Raw genomic sequence first — 20,515 nt, forward strand, 5'->3', positions numbered from 1 at the left:
AGAGACAAACCAATATTAATAAGTACAAGAGAGGACATTTTTGGTAACATTAATAATTGGTCAATTGATACTGGAAGATAAAGTATCAATTGAGATATTTTATATCACTACCTAATATTATAATATATATTAATTATATAGTATATATGTGTGGTGGATAAGAAGAAAGAAAAGAAGGAAGGATAAGAACAAGAGAGAGAGAGAGAGTTATCAGAAAGTGGGAGAAGAGAAAAGAAAGAAAGAAGATAAAATAAGGGAGAAAAGAAAAAGGAATGGAAGAAGAAGAAGGGGAGACAACCATGGAAGCCACCGTCATCTCATCTTCATCATCATCATCATCAACACCATGATTTCATCTCATCTTCTTCACCAAACTTCATCTTCTTCTTCTACAAGGTGAGTTCTTAGATAGATTTAGCATTTGGGGGAAAATAACCTATGTTTGGGGGGTTAGGATTTATGTGAATTTGTGATGAACTTGTCGTGTCCATACTTCTCATCCATGCTATATGTTGGTATCATGTTGTTGTTGTTGAAGTTGTGGTCTTTGGGTGCTTGATGTTTATGTGTTTTGTTGTTGAAATTATGGAGGTTAACCACATGATTCATGATAATATATGTTTTATAATGGTTGGGTATGATTAAATTTGGAAGGAAGAATGTTTAGAATAGGGATTATGCAGGTGTCAATCGATTGGTTGCAGAACCAATCGACTGGTTCATGTTTCTGTGAAGAAAAAACAGAATTTTTGCTGATGTCAATCGATTGACAGGGAAGATCAATCAATTGGTCCTATCAAATTTCGTGAAAATACTTTACAGAAACTTCATGCAATCGATTGACTCCTAGTGCAATCGATTGGTCCAACCTTATTTTGCCTAAAACCACTTGTTCCTTGTTTCTAATACCTCTTAGGAGTCCATTAACTTATACCATGATATATAAGTATTAGATTGACAATAATCGGTCGATCTATGTGCAATTGAGTGGGTTTTGACCTAGAATTCCGATTAGGTTAAAATAGTTGTAGTTTTAGTTTCGTAAATCCCTTTTGGACGTGGTCGGAAGCAATAGGGAGCTAACAGAGAGAACTATAGTATAGAGAAGTCCCTATGATCTATTCCATAGTAACTTTCCCTTGAGTCTGATTAACCCGACCGTATGATGATTGGACGGCTACTCACTTTGTGGTGTAAGAGTTGAATAGGTTAGAATGAGGCGAGTCGTGTGATGGCTTGCCTAGGGTTACTGGGACATGTTAGACTATCATGTGTGTTTCTTATATACTTGATTTGTGAAATGAATTGTTGTTGTGTTCCTTATGTGATATATTTTATAACCAATGCATGAATTGTAATTGTGTTGATTATGATTGGTTGATTGTATTGGTTGAACAATAAAATGACTAAAAAACTTATGAGTGAGGTAAACTTAGGAGAATATTAGGTAAATGATAACTTAAGTTATGAAATGATTTAGGTAGTGATGCTTGGACGTAATCGTACGGTGGGTGTACAACGAACAAGTAGTCACATAACGATATGCTAACATGCTTTGTATGGAACATGTGTGATCTATGTATGAGAATGGATAATGTTATGATATCATGAGAATTGTTTGATATTTTTGGTGAGGAACTTTTGTTCTAAAAGTCCTATTCTGGTGAGGAGCGTTGCTCCGATAGTCCTATTGGTTATTGAGAATTAATCACGTATTCGAAATTAGTTTTGATGGTGCACATACCACTTCAAAGGCTTAGGTAAAGCGGTAAGTGGGGATATGGCACCAATTATTCATGCCTCAATTGGGTTTGAGCCCTAACCACGGCGGACGTGGGGGAAATATGGACACCTAAGTGGGTTAGAGTCCCATACGGTGAAAGATACCCTAAGTGGGTTAGCGTCCCATACGGGTGATTGTCGCTTGAAATGAGTTTGGAACTCATAAAGGACCCGATATCCATCGCGAAAGTCGAATCATACGAGCATGCATGAACCAGGTCTGGCTTAGACGTAAGTCCGCTTGGGGATTGATGTTCCGTGCACCCGAATAGTGATTTGTTGAGTGGATGCACTCAATGACATGTTTCCATACACTGCGAATATCCCTTAAATACTCATGTTCTAGTTACAAGGTGCGAGTGATGCACAAGTAACAGAAGGTGAATACTTGAGGTAGAATTGAGTAGAAACCCCGTAGAGCCGAGTGGACCCATAGGATAGGAGAACTCGCTATCTCACCCCATCAATGTTGTTGTTTTTCAGGTGTTTTTGCAGGTTTGATTAAGAAGCGTTGCTTGATGATGTTTCAACATTATTGTGATGTTGTGATCTTCCGCTGTGGATTTTGTACAATAGTAGATATTGTACATAGATATTAGATTTTTATTTAGGCACTTTCCATATCTTGTACCACATGTTGTATACTTTATTTTGGTCAAGTATGTAAATGATGCCTTTAGGCTCTTATGTTGTATCAATACCAAATAATAACACTTGTATGATATTATTCTAGATATATATTATACGGGTTGTTACATAGAGGACCCAATATCCACCGTGAAAGTCGAATCGTACGAGCATGCATGAACCGGCCTTGGCTTAGATGTAAGTCCGTTCGGGGATTGATGTTTCGTGAATCTGAATAGTGATTTGTTGAGTGGATGCACTCAAGTGACATGTTTCCATACATTGCGACTATCCCTTAGTTACTCAAGTCCTAGTTACAAGGTACAAGTGATGCACAAGTAACGGAAGGTGAATACTTGAGTTAGAATCGAGTAGAAACCCTATAGAGCCGAATGAACCCATAAGATAGGAGAATTCACTGAGATTATTATCTCATATCATTATTGTTGTTATTTTTCAAGTATTCCTTGCAGGTTGAATTCAAGAGAGTGGTCGTCTACTGATGTTTCAAGGGATGCTATTTATCGTGATCTTTCGTTGTGGAGTTGTGTACAATGAAGATATTGTACACCATTTTTAGATTTTTATTTTTAGGCATTATTGTATAGCATGTCCCATTGATGTTTTTAGTTGGACACATGTATCTAATGATGCCATTAGACACTTATGTTGTGTCAGTACCAATTAATAATACTTGTATGATACAAGAATTTTTGTAAATTTTCCTTGTATGTAAACATGGATATAGTTATATAATATATTTAGTGTTGTAGGGTAACTTTTGTAAAACTCTGTTAGAGAGAACATTATTTTTTCCAACTCTTTTTGAAATTGTTTCTATTATAAAATACTCCAAATAATGGCGTGGAATTGTGGAGCCTGGGTCTTGAATATTTATTACATCATTCGTTCGTAAAAACCATGCATTTTTTTAAGTCTTTGAGTGATTTGTATGTTTCATTTGTCGGAACTATTTTTATATTTTTTATGCTATATAAATTTTTCTCTTGTATCAATTCTCTAAACCGTGGTAAAATATATTTGTTTATGGTTTGGTATAAAGGAGTTCCTTAAACAAAAGAAAATAGCAATCAAATATTGAAATCAATAATTTTATTAAAAAAATAATAATGTTAAATATTTAAAATATAAAAGTATATTTTGTAAACAACAAACACAATATTTTGGATAAAGAATTATTACCTTTTTATCTAATAAAATTATTTATACGAATATTTGTTCTTCATCATTTCGCAGATTATAAAAGTCTCACAATCGAATAACTTTGAGCCGAAGTAACAAATCATCACAATCGATGTTAAGATCTAAGATTAAATTTCTCATTGTTGATTGTCTTTTAATATGGATATATAGTGAATATAATAGATGTTATGGTATGGTATTAAAATGTTTTCATATTGTTGTTTATATACGACAACGTGTTCCTATGACTTTTCTTATGACTATAGGGTGCATATTTTTCAATATTTATAGTTTTTAAACCCTAAATGAATACAATAACGATAATAATAAATAAATATTTTATGCCACGGTTAACAACTAAATATTAAATTAAAATCTAATTAATTCTTAATTATAATAAAATTGAAATTGCCAATAATTAAATATCTAAGTAACTCAAGACAATCAATTCATCTTTATCTTTCATGATGTGAAAAATAGTTTATTTTATTTATTGTCATTAGCTCATGTGTTATATTTAAAAATAAGTATAAATATTTAAAATAATAATATTTATTATGATGTGAAAAATAATATTTATTAAAGTATTTATAAAAAAATATTTTAATTCTTGTAACATTTCATTATGTACTATTAATATTTATGATAAAATATTATATGGATTAGTTTTTTTAATGTTCAAGTGAAGTAAAATAGCATATTTATTATTCATATGTATATTTCAATTTTCATTAATAATATAAAATTTAAATATTTATTATTTTCAATATTGAATTTAATCGTGAATATCTTTTTTTTAATGCTCAAGTGAAGTAAAATAGCATATTTATTATTCATATGTATATTTCAATTTTTAGTAATAATATAAAATTTAAATATTTATTATTTTCAATATTGAATTTAATCGTGGATATCTTTTTTTTAATCAAATTGTGAAGAGATTTAAATATAATTTATTATAAATATTTTATAATGGTTCAGTTTCTTTTATTAGTATCACAAATAAACATTACTTTTTACAGAGAGTAAATTATTTTTTTATGATTCAAATGAATTTTATTTTAACATTTTAATTAATGGGTAGTAATGTTCATATAACTAAAATATATGTTAAATTGTGATGATGAGTTTTATATAAATATTGATTATGAATATTTTTTATAGTAATATTTATTTCTATTTATATGTATGTATATGGAAAATATTTAATATTAGTAATATTTGAGATAGTATATATAATATGTTATACATATTTCACATGTCTCTGATTTTCAAAGGTGTAAAATTAATTCTCCTAATAATAAAAAATATGTACATTCGATTGAATATAATCTAATTATTCAATTGATTGTTAATTGCTAAAAAATTAACTATTAAAAGCATAAAATATAATTGTCATAACAATAAATGAATATTATTTCTAAATTATAATGCAATTAGAATCCAATTAACTCTTAATTATTACTCCCTCCGTATTTTTATTATAAGTCGTTTTTGACTTTTCACACGTATTAAGAAATATAATATTATAGTATGAAAAAGATAAATTATGAATAATTTTACAAAATTATCCTTCATTAATTGTACTGAAAAGACAAATTGATATAATTGAAAGGAAAGAGAATAATAAATATTTAAGGGTAAAATAGAAAAAATAACATTAATGATTCATTGATATTATAAAACGACTTATATTGTGATACAAAATAATTTTCCAAAGTGATATATAATAAAAAATGGAGGTAGTATAAAATTGACTTAGTCAATTATTTAATAGGTAAGTAAACAACCATATCAACCCGTTTTAAATGATATGAATTGTGCGTTATAATGAACCTTATACCAGTATAAAATTTTATTATTCCATTCACCATAATGTGTAACTAGTCCAACCATTCATTGTTTTTTTTTCATGATTTAAAAAATAGTCTATTATATTTATTGTCATTATTTCATTAGTTTAATTTTTTAAAAATAATATAAATGTTTATAATAGTAATACATGCCTTTATTAAAATATTTATAAAAGAAAATATTTTATTTTTGTAACATTTTATTAAGTTCTATTAAATTTTGGGATAAAATATTATATTAATTAATTTTTTAAATGTTTAGAAATAAAAAATATATTTATACTCATATGTATTTTTCAATTTTCAATAATAATGTTAATAATACAAAATTTATTTATTTATTATATTTATTATTTAATTTTTATGACATTTTTTAATGATGGAATTAATTTTTATGAGATTGATTTTTTCAATAATATTTTTACAACCATTTATCACCTTTTTGTGCTCATAAATAATATTTTATTTACACGTTTTTTTATAAATAATATAATAGATTAAAATGAAAATATTAATGATTAAAAGGAAGTTTAGTGTAATTATTCATTATAATTACACTTAAAGTATTTTTAAAAAAAAAATGGTAAAAAATTCATTAGTTATAAATTTGATGTGATTTTATTATTTCATAATAAAAATTAAAAATTAAAGAAAAATAAAAATAAATAGTCAAAAATATAATGTAATAGAGTTCTATTAATTTTTAAATTTTCAGTAATAATGTTAATACTACAAAATTTAAATATTTATTATATTCATTATTGCAATTAACTTAAAACAACTTTAAATATTATTTATTGTAAATATTTTATCAACATTGATTATTTAATTATGACATTAATTTTTATGCTACTACTGTTTTCAATAATTTTTACATAATTTCTAATGTTTTTGTCTTAAATAGTTGACCCTCTTCTATTATTAGTGATAAATAAAATTTATTTTTTATTACAAAATAAAATTAATTTTTGTTGATTCAAAATAAATGATGATAGATCAATTTTAATAAATATTAATTATGAATAATTTCTATAGTAATATTTATTTTATTTAATATTTATCTTAGTAACTTTTTTATACCCATATAATGCTAATAAATATTACTGATAATATATATATATATATATATATATATATATATATATATATATATATATATATATATATATATATATATATATATATATACATATATATATATATATATATATATATATATATATATATATATATATATATTGTATATATTTTTTATGCTTTTAATTTTTAAAGATTTAAACTTTAATTCTCATAATAATAATAATAAATGTTAACTTTTTTTTAATATAATATATAGGCTTTTAATATCTACATTTATTATTTATAATTTAACAAAACTTATTTTGATTATTAAAGATATTAAATAATTAATTATAAACATAAATAAAATAATGTACAAAATGATCTCTTTTATTTATTTTCATATTGATTGTTTCATATGCTATATTTTAAAATACAAAAGTTATTTTGATTATTAAAAATAATAAATATAATTAATTGTTAACATGAATAAAATGATATACAAAATGATTTATTTTATTTATTTTCATATTGATGATTTCCTATGTTATATTAAAAAAATTAATATAAATATTTATAATAATATTAATATGTAAGTAATGTTTTATTTTGGTAATTTTTTGTCATGGTCCTCAGTGATGCTATTAATATTTGAGATTAAAATATTATAGTGGTATATATAAAATAGTAAATTTCAAATTGTAATGAGAAAAATTTAAAATAGAATTCCGCATGTTCTTTACATCATCAAATTCATAAATAAACAAAACTAAATTGTATCAAATCATACACGACAAGAAAATAAGAATACTATGCAAGAAAGCAATCTGAGTTAAAAGAACAACAACTTAGTCACTAGACATATTTTCAACAATAAAATTCCAAGAATCAAAGTATTAGAAAGTATTAACATTTCAAAATAGAATTATGTAAGAACAACTGCACATTTCCTGAGATATTTGCAACAGGAGTAGTGATTGCTTTGATTACTGTCTTGTTCTACCCGAAGTACTTGAAACCACTTTCTGTACGATGCAAAATTATAAGTTGCAAAACCACTTATTGTCTTGTTTCTCCATTTATATGACTTTTGTATGGTATTGGAGAATAATAATACTCTCCAGGAAAATAATCTGAGCCAAAAGTTTCTCCATTTATATGAGTTGAGTTATAATGAACCTTATACAAGTATAGAATTTTATTATTACATTCACCATTCCCAAGTCCAACCATTCATTATTTTTTTTATGATTTAAAAAATAGTCTATTATATTTATTGTCATTATTTCAATAGTTGAATTTTTTTAAATAATATAAATATTTATAATAATAATAATACACACCTTTATTAAAATATTTATAAAAGCAAATATTTTATTTTTGTAACATTTTATTAAGTGCTTTTAAATTTTGGGATAAATATTATATTAATTAAATTTTTAAATGTTTGGAAATAAAAAATATATTTATTATTCATATGTATTTTTCAATTTTCAATAATAATGTTAATAATACAAAATTTAATTATTAATTATTTAATTTTTATGACATTTTTTTAAAGATGGAGTTAATATATAAGAGATTGATTTTTTCAATAATATTTTTACAATCATTTATGACCTTTTTATGCTCATAAATAATATTTTAGTTATATGTTTTTTATAAATGATATAGTATATTAAAATGAAAATATTAATGATAAAAAGGAAGTGTAGTGTAATTGTTTGATTATAATTACACTTAAAGTATTTTTTAAAAAATTTATTGGTTGTAAATTCATTAGTTATAAATTTGATGTGATTTTATTGTTTAATAATAAAAATTAAAAATAAAATAAAATTAAAAATATATAGTCAAAAGTATAATATAATAGAATTCTATTAGTTTTTAAATTTTCAGTAATAATGTTAATAATACAAAACTTAAGTATTTATTATATTCATTATTGCAATTAATTGAAAATAACTTTAAATATAATTTATTGTAAATATTTTATCAATATTCGTTATTTAATGATGACATTAATTTTCATGCTACTAATGTTTTCAATAATTTTTTAATATAATTTTTAGTGTTTTTTTCTTAAAAATAGTGGACCCTCTTTTGTTATTAGTGACAAATAAATTTTATTTTTTAATACAGAATAAAATTAATAAATATTGATTATGAATAATTTCTATAGTAATATTTATTTTATTTAATATTATTAGGTGTAACAATTAGAGTAACTGTGAACTCTGAAGAGATTAATTAAAATATGCCACCAATGAGGTTCAAACCTAAGACCTCATTGGTATGGAACATGCCTTACCACTAGGCTAAACCCTTATTGTTAAATATTTATGCAAGGAACAAATGTTAACCTATACTCTTGATTAAGTTAGATTGTTAAATTATTTGAGTGTTGTAACTCCGTTTTGGATGCGGACGGATGCGTTAGAAAGATAATATAAAAGACTATTATTATTATACCATGTTATAGTATATTATGTGTTTTACAAATGCTATGAATTATATTATGATGAAAGTTAAACATTGTTGTTGTGTTGAATGTGAAATAACATGTTTTAAAACCTTATGAAGATGAGTGAGGAAACCTAGGAGAATAAATTGATTGGTAATTTAGAAAGATAATCTAGGTTACGAAAATGAGTATACGGTGATGCTTGGACGCAATGGTATCTAGGTGTGTATCGTGGACAAGTATTGACTTGATAAATGAATCAATATGCTTTGTATGGAACATGTGTGATTTTATATAATAAGAATGGATCATGTTATGATGCCATGAGAATTGATATGACATCATGAGATTTGTTGGATATTTTGGTGAGGAACTTTGGTTCCAAAAGTCCTATTTTGGTGAGGAGCGTTGCTCCCAAAAGTCCTATTTGTTGTTGTGAATTAATCATGTATTCGGAATAGTTTTGGTGGTGAACATACCACTTCAAAGGCTTAGGTAAAGCGGAAAGTGGGGATGTGGCACCAATGATTCATGCCTCAATTGGGTTTGAGCCCTAACCACGGCGGACGTGGGGGAAAGGTGGACACCTAGGTGGGTTAGAGTCTCATACGATAAAAGATACCCTAAGTGGGTTAGAGTCCCATACGGGTGACGGTCGCTTGAAATGAGTTTGGAACTCATAGAGGACCCGATATCCACCGCGAAAGTCAAATCATACGAGCATGCATGAACCAGGCCTGGCTTAGACGTAAGTTCACTTGGGGATTGATGTTTCGTACATCCGAATAATGATTCATTGAGTGGATGCACTCAATGACATGTTTCCATACATCGTGAATATCCCTTAGATACTCAAGTCCTAGTTACAAGGTGCGAATGATGCACCGGTAACGGAAGGTGAAAACTTGAGTTAGGATTTGATTAGAAAACCCTGTAGAGCCGAGTGGACCCATAGGATAGAAGAACTCACTGAGATTATTATCTCATCCCATTATTGTTGTTGTTTTCAGGTATTCCTTGCAGGTTGAATTCAAGAGAAGCTATCTACTGGTGTTTCAAGGGACAATGATTATCGTAATCTTCCGCTGTGGAGTTGTGTGCAATGAAGATATTGCACATAGTTCTTAGATTTTTATTTTTAGGCTTTATTGTATGACATGTGCCATTTATGTTTTAATTTGGACATGTGTATATAATGATTCCAATAGGTACTTATGATTGTGTCAATACCAAATAATAACACTTGTATGATACTATTCTAGATATATATTATACGGGTTGTTACAGTTGGTATCAGAGCAGGTCGATTCTCGACCTAGCCTTGAAACATCATATGTAGATCTATTCCTGCCTCATATGTGTGTTTAGCCAACATGATTCTTAATATCATTGTATGTAGTATTAGGCATGATCAACCTAATGTTATGTGTGTGGTAGGTAGGATTATAGTTGAGCGACCACGAGGACTCTGAAGTGTGGGTGGAACTTGTGCTTTGAGAGTAGGCTCAAGCCAAGAGTTAGAAAGTAAGGAGAACCGGATAACTCAGTTGAAGTTTCAGTAGGAGTTATGATTCGGGTAATGTAGAATTGAAGAGTAGTGTATGGTTCAAGCAATCCTATAGTGCTGATGGAGTCAGAAAGTTAAGGATTTATATTGCATAAATTGTCAGAGCTTTGAGAAAGATGTGAATTTTCTAGTGAAATAAGATTGACACACTGACATGGAATAAGTATTGTAGGTAACTCCATATAGTTAAGGAGAAAGTATGGTTATGTTGCACATATGTCATAAGGTTTGGAAGTGGGGTAATGTATCAGTGTTTCAATTTCTAAGGTCACTAGAGTATCTTGGAAGGATGAGAGTACTTCATGGAGTATATATGGAATGGTACCTTGCAAGTGGTTGAGAACTTGAGAGATAAGGACGCTCAGTTTTATTGGGAGCCTAAGGTAGTGGTGAAATCTAAGGAGAGACTCGAGGACATGGCTGCCTATTCCAAGTGAAACAGGTATGCACCAAATGGAGGCTAGAAGATAAATCAAGTATATTCAGTCTTAGGAGGGAGATCGGATTCAGGATAGCTCGTCAGAGGTTTAATGTTGGTAAGAAACTGTTATGGAATGTTGAGTTACCTAAGGATCAATTATAAGAGTTTGTGACGAAGAGAGAATAAGCATTATATAACAACGGAAGCTCTAGTAGGATGGGTTGAAGGAGATTTGTCTTGAAGAAAATAATGATTAATTGGATTTAAGGAATTCTAGTAGAATGGTTTTGTAATTGGAATTGGGAGAATTACCATAGGAAGATAAGTGAACACAGAGTGTGGAAGTAGTGTGAATGTTGCAATACAACTGTTGTAATGGGGTACATTTTAGATAAAGGTACAATGGTATCATCAAGATTTATTAAGGCTAAGTTATGGGCGTGTAGTTAATGATTGTCCGCATCGAATATTTCTAGAGTATGTAGTGGACTGGAGGAAGTTATACCTTAGTATTAAGAGAAGTATGTGATAGCAGCATTATGGTCATAAGTGTGTGTGATGGATTCCTTATCTTGATATGGATGCGAAGTAATACACACTTTGTTGAGTAATGAGTCTTGTATTCTGAGAAGTTGAGTTGATGATAGAAAACGAAAGACAAACCAAGCTGGAGCATGGGGACTAAGTGTAGGATGGGAAATATGTTATGTTGTAAGAGCTTAAGAGCTTATGGGGAGACAATGAGGATTGTCCGTGGCAAGTCATCTAGACAAGTAACCCCAGTATGATGAAGTATGTAGTAGGTATTAGGTTAGAAGAAAATTCCAGTCATAAGTGTGTGGCAATGATAAGGTTCATCTTAAGTGCATTTTATTTGAATTGCAAGAGTAATAATGGCTTATTGAAAGTATGGTTGTTATTTATATTCTGGAGGAGTGGTTGGTTGGTTGATCACGGAGTATAAACATTCACACCTTGTTGGAGCCAAGGGTATCATAAATCTGATAAGTGTACCGTTGTGGATGTAAAAATTGAGGATAGAATTACAAGTTACCACCTGTCAGATTGATTGTTTAGAAATTGTAATTTTGGAAAGTGTAATTGCATAGTCGATCATCTGTAGAGATATCATAGAAGTCAAATATTTTGGAAATCAACCTAGTGAACCATACTCGGTGTGAGTAAGTCTTTGGTGTATCACTATTAGGGATAATGAGAACCATAAGGAATGATGTTGGAAGAGACTTACTAAATGATGATCTAGAAGAGATTAGTTCATTATATTGTATGTGTTAGTAAGGTATAAATTGGTTAGTCAAAATATGGCATTCAATAATTTCTTGGATTCATGACTTCGGATGAGAATCCCGGGAGAGTAGTATTTTTGTATACAATGATACTCTACCCTATTGGAAGGATTCATGAGTTATACTTCCAAGGAGGAACGAGGATCAGATATTCCTGAAGTTAATCATGTAACTCAAGTTATATATTAGTAAGAGCATGAGGTAAGATTATTGAAGATGGATCAGGACGTTAAGATGAAGGGTTCTAGATAAGAAGTGTAACGTTATTCCCAAAGGTGTGAAGTGTTGTGTGACTATGTGAGTAGTATGGAAACTCACAGTTACAGTCTAGTTGCTTAAGGTTTCTTGGAAGTGGCGTCTTGTTAATGACTTGAAGTTCCTTGATGGTGTTATTTTGTTATTGGTCGGGATCCTGTGTCAGCAGAAACCCTGAAGGAATCAGAACCCTATAAGAGGATTTGATATGGAACATAATAACAAGAATTGGATATTGTCAAACTAATTTGGATAAGTTCATTCAAGCATGGGATAAATCTGAATGTCATACACCTCTATAGTTATAGTCGCGTGACTCCTATATATATATATATATATATATATATATATATATATATATATATATATATATATATATATATATATATATCTTATGGAGGATGTTGGTCATATTTTAAACCTTTGTATGTTAGCGAGAATTTATTCTACTAATGGATGTTAATGAGGTCCTAGTATTGTTTTGGGTGGTGGGCACTCTGGAGGATATGTGTGATCTTCTATGTAGACTGTTAGCTAACCGGTGGTGCTTAGGAATCCCAGGTGTTCCACTGTTGGAATCGGAGTATCACAATGGAAGGTGATGGAAGAAAGGGCTCAATCAAGATTATGAGAATCAGAGAGGTCGTTTATTCATAAGAATGAGAGTAAGACAATCTCGTGCTAATGATGCTATCTTATTGGAGTAGTACGTGAGAAGTGAAACAATAGGAGTAGAGGCTTGCAACATATAGTATCAGATCAAGTGAAGTTGATGAGAATATCAATAAATGGATTGTAAAGTTTTTCGCAAATGTTAATCCAATATTGGAATGGGGATATGGTTAAGACCATGAATTATTGAGGGTTCGCACAAGAAAGAAGTTTGCCAAGGAGGATAAGTTGGAAGAATGAATATGTCAGAGATTTGAAATCGAAGAGAAGTCAGGTGTTGGCCTAAGATGTTGATACAAGAAGTGTCTATTTATTGAGTGAAGGAAATTCGGGGGCGAATTTCAATTCAAGGGGGGAGAATGTAATATCCCATATTCTCTTAAATGCTTAATTAATTGTCGGTTGAGACCAATTGAGTTCCTATGTACTCTATCTATTATCAGTTGTAATAATTAGAGCTCCTATATGCTCTAATTATTGTCAATTGGGACCAATAGAGTAACCGTGAACTCTGAAGATATTAATTATTAATAAAAGAGACATACCAATATTAATAAGTTCAAGAGAGGACATTTTTGATAACATTAATAATTGGTCAATTGGTACTGGAAGATAAAATATCAATTGAGATATTTTTATTACTACTTGATATTATATATATTATATATGTATTTTGTGTGGTAGGGATTGAAAAGAAGAAGAAGAGGATAAGAAAGTAGAAAGAGTAGGTAGGAGAGATAGAGATATCAGAAAGAAAGAAAGGGGAAGAGTAGAGAAGAAGAGGAAAAGGGAGAAAGGAAGAAGAAAAGAGAAAGAGGAAGGAAACCACCACCACCACCATCATGTCATCTTCATCATCATCATCATGATCACCACTTTCTACTCATTGTCATACCCCGATTTTGACCCTGAATTTTTTATTTTTATTTGGCACTTGGCCTAAAATTCATTTGCATACATTCATTCCCAAATCCATTTTGTTTACTGATAGACATTGGTCATTATCTAGCTTCAAGATTCATGTTTAAATTCATCAATTCATTCCCATTCAAATCATGTTCATATGAGACCGTTCAAGGCAGCTACATTTCCAAACCATAAACCATCCCCATTCCAATATGGCCTTGATGACAGCAATAAGAAGTATTGGTTCTCTCTTAGCTGGGAATAGCATACTTTCAGAAGATGAAAAGATTGTCATATTTTCTGATGCATTAAACCATGCATCAATAATTGATGGTATTCGTCTCGCGGGTCGGCAAAAAGGTGTAAGAGTATACATATATAGACATTGTGATATGTACCACCTCAATATGCTCCTATCCCATTGCGGTATGAAGAGGAAAATTGTGGTAACTGACAGCTTGTTTAGCATGGATGGAGACTTTGCACCAATGGTTGAATTTGCAAAACTTCGCAAGAAGTATGGCTTTTTACTAGTCATCGATGATGCTCACGGGACGTTTGTTTGTGGCAAATGGCGGTGGTATTGATGAGGAGTTCAACTGTGAGAAGGATGTGGACATATGCATTGGTACCCTAAGTAAAGCCGCCGGCTGCCATGAAAGATTTTCATTTGCTTACGGGAATCCCTGTTACAAGTCACATTGGGAATCCCTGTTACAAGTCACATTATTTCCCTAATAGTTGGCAGTAAAGACAAAGCACTGCAAGCAAGCCGGCATTTACTACAAGCTGGCTTCCACGTGAATGTGATCAAACCACCTACTGTGCGCTTTGTTTCTCGGATGTTTCATGGAAGTATATGCTGGGATATTTTACAAAAAAGGTGGAGTCCAATTTATGATGTGGCTGCTATAATTACTTCAATCCAGTCATTGATGTGGCTGCTAGAACATCCCAACTGGAAAATAAACAGAAATTGAACCTAGAGCATATCAAAGAAAGTGTTGGGCGCAATTGGCATAATCACTTCTGCCAACCATTTGTTCCCACATTACAGCAAACAAGAAAACTCAGGAAATAGATGTGCATATGTACATGGAAATGAAGAACTTAATTCATGTGTCACAAGTTTCAACACCAACGTTATATTTCTCTAACAATAATAATACAAATTTGAGATATCCACCACCAGATCTATCTTTTGATTGCAACAACATTGCATCTGGTGGGGCAAATAAAAAAAAAGAGAACAAATAACATAATTGCAGGTCATGCACACAGGCCCTTTTCATCTATCTATCTCGACAATGTTAGGCAGGACTTGTGGCCTTGATAAGAACACTGCTCTTCATTATACTGCTTCAGTATGGGTTGAAAATGATGTTGATGCCCAAGATTCTGTCACAGAATTCTCGGAAAACATGGCCTGTAGAGGATTTAGTACCAATCCATCATTTGACTGCAACTGTTGCCAAGGAACCAGAAACTGGAGAGTTTTGTATTGAGGCTGGTGCTTTGATGCTTGCTGACAATGACATTTGCTGCATTGATGAATTTGACAAGATGGACATAAGAGATCAGATTGCAATTCACGAGGCAATGGAACAACAAACTATCAGTATCACTAAAGCAAGAATACAAGCAACACTCAATGCTCGTACCTCCATTCTTGCTGCTGCCAACCCCGCTGGAGGACGGTATGATAAGTCTAAGTCGCTGAAGTACAAAGTGGCTCTCCCTCCTGCTAAAGCTGGACAAGAAAAGAGCAGATATGGTTTTGTTGCATTGTGCTGATAAATCATGTGTAATGAAGGCATTGAAGAACACAGAGAAGCATGAGATTGATGGCCAAATTTTGGAATGCTCACTCGCTAAGCCACAGATGCCGACTGCAAATGACAGCGAACAAAGCGGAAAAGCCAAAACCTGCAAACCTGTAATGATTAGAAAATCGGTTAATAATTCACATAACAACAAAAAATTCTAAAAGCCAGGAAGTATCAACTGAATTACTCAATAATATTGGTGTCATTCAGTTTGAAAGTGGAGAATTTGAGCTTGCTAAACAAACTTTTAAGGAAGCTCTTAATGATGGAATTTGGCTTTCCTTCTTTAGCAAGGCGAATAAGTCTTCCATTGATGCTGCTACTTCTACTCTTCAGTCCAAGGACATGCAATTATTTCACGACCTTGAAAGTAACGGTCATCTTGTTCAAGTACCCGGACTACATTGATGCGAATCTGAGGCTATGCTGCTACTGCAAAGGCTCGGAACAACATTTTATCGAGCATTGAACCGGTTAATGATGCCCTGAAAGTGAATGACAAGAGTCCAAATGCATTATCTATGCTGTTTGAGCTGGAATTGAAAAATGACGAGTGGGTGAAGGCAAAAGAAACTCTCCAGGCAACTAGCGATGCCACTGATAGGAAAGATTCATATGTTACACTTTCACTAAGAAAACCAGAATTACTTTGCTGCAGTTTGCAATAAAAAGAGAAATCCAAAGCTAGAAGCGACTCATTTGGAAAAGGACAAAGATGGTTACCGGAAGTGGTTGGCTGGTGACTTGGCCTCAGGAGCACGAATCTAAACCGTAGCCACCGGTGTTCATCGCTGAAGCATCAACCGCCTGCATTTCCGACCAAGTCAAGCTATCTGCAACCAGTACACCTTGAACCTCAACCTGCATCATCAAACCAATGCTCAATTTCACTGCAGTAAAGCACGAAATAATTACCAAGCAGTAAATTCCGAAATTTCCCAATTTGGGATTTGAGACAAGTCAGAGGAAGAAAGTAGGTAGGTTCACATTACCTTTCCGGAAGATAGCATCGAAGAGGACAAACTTGCTTCTGAGCATGAAAAGCATTGCTGAGAGCTTTCTCTTTTGAGCCAATTACACTTCCAAAACCCTAAAGCTGTGAATATAAAAAGGAAGCGAATCAGGGACGAAAAACCGAGTAAGGAGGCGGAATCGAAAAACTTGCAAACAAACAAAGAACCCTAATCCTAAAATTAAGGCAAAATCAAAGCGAAACCAAATTCTTTTTGAAGAGGCGAAGGGAGAAGATTCGACCCTTACCTGGTTCGTCGCCACCGCCGAAGGTGAGCCCTTTTTGTCCTAGCCATTGGATTCTTGCATCGTTTCAGAGAGATTGAGTGAGATGTGAGCGATTGGAGATGGAATGGTTGCGCCTGAGAAAGAGAGACGCGATTAGGAGAGATTGCGAGAGAGAGTCTCGTCTGAGAGAGGTGTGAGATAGGAGTTTTGGAGAACAAAAGTTTGGGAGGAGGACGATTGAGTTCTGGGAATCCCATCTGCGTTCTCACTTTTTCTTTTATTTTGATTTTTTATTTACTATTTGTTCTTTCCAAAACAGACTGTTAAATCCTATTTTTAAGTGACCTTTAGTTCCCCTTTGTTGGTCATTAATTTTGGTTTATGGGTACTTAGTAACGTATTTATGGTTATCTTTACCGATTACGTATTCCCAATGTAAACCCAACAGCCATGCGGCTGGGTTTAACTACCAGTAGACCAATAGTCTTCTTTTTTATTTTAGTTTTTATTTTAATCATTTTTTAATTTATTTTAGTTTATATATTTAGGTTAGTCTTAAAATAACAGTTAGTTGTTAAATAGCCCAGTGGAGAGAGGGTAGTGCTGTAATCTCAAGAGGAGTGGGTTCGATACTCGTAAGATAGCATTTTTAGTATTTCTTTTTTTAGCATTTCATTTTTTAGTATTTCACTATCTTTTAGCACTTTGTTTCTTTTAATACTTTTTTATGTCCATGCTTCTTTATTAATTTCATCATACATGCAAAACCATTTTTAAAACTATAAAAATCATACTTTTCTCGATTTAATATCGAGCCCATTTTCAAATCCGTGTAAGTCGATTGCTTTTTAAGCATCGCCATCAACCTCACATAGCTTACTCTTGGGCTTTCTTACAATGAGCCGGTTCTCTTGCACGTACACTCATGCATTATTCGTTTGGTTCCGATTTATTTATTTCATGATTTTTCAATCCCCATTTGACAAATGTACCCCACTCCCCCAATGTGTAATAATCTTGTACTATTCTATTTCTCTATTGTTTGGTTGTTTAGCTAGATACTAACCCAAGAATAAAATCAACAAATTTCACAAATACAAAAAAAATATGACTCGATCCAACGTCGAGTATTTTCTCAATAAACAAATCAACTCATTCCTCCATCCCATTCCATCCCATTTCTTTCAAACTCTCATCAAACGCTTGATCCAACGTCAAGCCATTTTTTATAATCAAAAACTCAAAAAATATTAATTCTTACTTAAACACTTTTTCAAAGGTGGAAATGGAACATGGTGTATACCATGCACTCCTGAGGTTAAGATTCGAGACGTATGCCTCGCCAATCTTAACTCTCGCCATCATCTAAAATCGTCAATGTGGTTTCGTCAAACCTTTTTCTCAATCAAATTCTAAAATACCTAATTCTTATTTAAACACTTTTCTCAATAAAGGTGGAAATGGAACATGATGTATATCATGCACTCCTGAGGTTAAGATTCGAGACGTATGCCTCGCCAATCTCAACTCTCGCCATCGCCTAAAATTGTCAATGCGGTTTCTTCAAACCCTTTCGCAATCAAATTCAAAACACTTAATTTTTATTAAATACTTTTACAAATAAGATGGAAATGGAACATGGTGTATACCATGCACTCCTGAGGCTAGGATTCGAGATGTATATCTCGCTCATCCAAGTTCTCGCCATCACTCAAAATACCTCCAACCGATCAAACTCTTTTCTCGCCGCCGTGCGATTAATCAAAAAACTTTTTTCATAAATGAAAGATATATTGTCGTAAGTGATACAAAACAATGTTTCGGCCACGATTGTTGAGTAGAGATAAATGACGCTTTTCCGAATGTAGATTTATAAATCCGTTCGATGTGTGGTATGCGTTCACTCCTCATCTGTTTTGGGTAAAATAATGTTTTCGTCGATTAATACAGTATAGCTTTCGCTAAAATTGACCAACAAACAAACATTTTTCTACCCAGAACTACGTAAGCCTTGATTTCTCTTTTGAGATACGTAGGAGCAGGATTTGTAAATCTTGTCAGGCCCACTAATAAAAAACTTAGGTTTAGTCCTTCGACAAAACTCTAAAAACATTTTCTTCTCTCTTCTACTCTTTCTTTCCCACCTAATAACTCGAAAAGCCTAATATTTTAAACTAACACTAACGCACACAACTGACCTAATGGTTCCCGTTGAGTACAACGGACGTGAGGGGTGCTAATACCTTCCCCTCACGTAATCGACTCCCGAACCCTGATATTGGTTGCGATGACCATATCTTATCCTTTCTTTTGTCTTGGGTTTTATCGATATTTCCCCTTTCCTTTTTAGGAATAAATAAAGTTCGGTGGCGACTCTGTTCAATCCATCATTGCGAGCGTGCGATCGCGCTTCGCTTTGAAGTCGTATCCCCATATTTTTTCGAGGTGCGACACTCATGATCTTCATGTGTTAGAGGTGAGTTCTTAGTTAGATTTAGCCTGTGAGGGGATAATCTTTGTTGTGTTCATACTTCCCTTGGTGCCATGTTGTTGTATGTTGTTTGTGATCTTTCATGTTGTCATATGAATAGATGTTATGTTGTGATGGATTAATGTGTTGTTCTTTTCTATTTTTGTGAATACGGAATTACAACCATCCAATCGGTTGGTTTAGTAAAATTTTATGAAAAATCTCCCATTCGATATTGATTCATTTGATGAATCAATTGACATGAAATAATTCTTTAATAAATTAAAATATACCACCAATGAGGTTTGAACCCTCTTTGATATGGAACATGCCTTACCACTAGGCTAAGCTCTTATTGTTGAACATTTGTGCATGGAACAAATGTTAACCTAAATTCTTGATTAAGTTAGATTGTTAAAGTATTTGAGTGTTGTAACTCTGTTTTGGACGCGGACGGATGTGTTAGAAAGATAATGTAAAAGACTATTATTATTATACCATGTTATATATATTATGTGCTTTACAAATGCTATGAATTATATTATGATGAAAGTTAAACATTGTTATTGTGTTGAATGTGAAATAACATGTTTTAAAACCTTATGAAGATGAGTGAGGAAATCTAGGAGAATAAATTGATTGATAAAATGATTATGAATAATTTCTAATTTTAATATTTATTTTGTTTAATATTTATCTTAGTAACTTTTTTATATCCATATAATGCAAATATATATATATATATATATATATATATATATATATATATATATATATATATATATATATATATATATATATATATATATATATATATATATATATATATATATATATATATATATATATATAATACATTGTATA

General features: G+C 31.2%; 1 pseudogene; it reads left to right on the forward strand.

Moving 5' to 3' along the window:
• Positions 1-12,990: 12,990 nt before the first annotated feature.
• Positions 12,991-15,910, forward strand: LOC127122822 (8-amino-7-oxononanoate synthase-like; annotated as a pseudogene).
• The last annotated feature ends 4,605 nt before the right edge of the window (positions 15,911-20,515 follow it).

Source organism: Lathyrus oleraceus, chromosome 2 (assembly GCF_024323335.1).
Source record: "Lathyrus oleraceus cultivar Zhongwan6 chromosome 2, CAAS_Psat_ZW6_1.0, whole genome shotgun sequence".
Taxonomy (NCBI): Eukaryota; Viridiplantae; Streptophyta; class Magnoliopsida; order Fabales; family Fabaceae; genus Lathyrus; species Lathyrus oleraceus.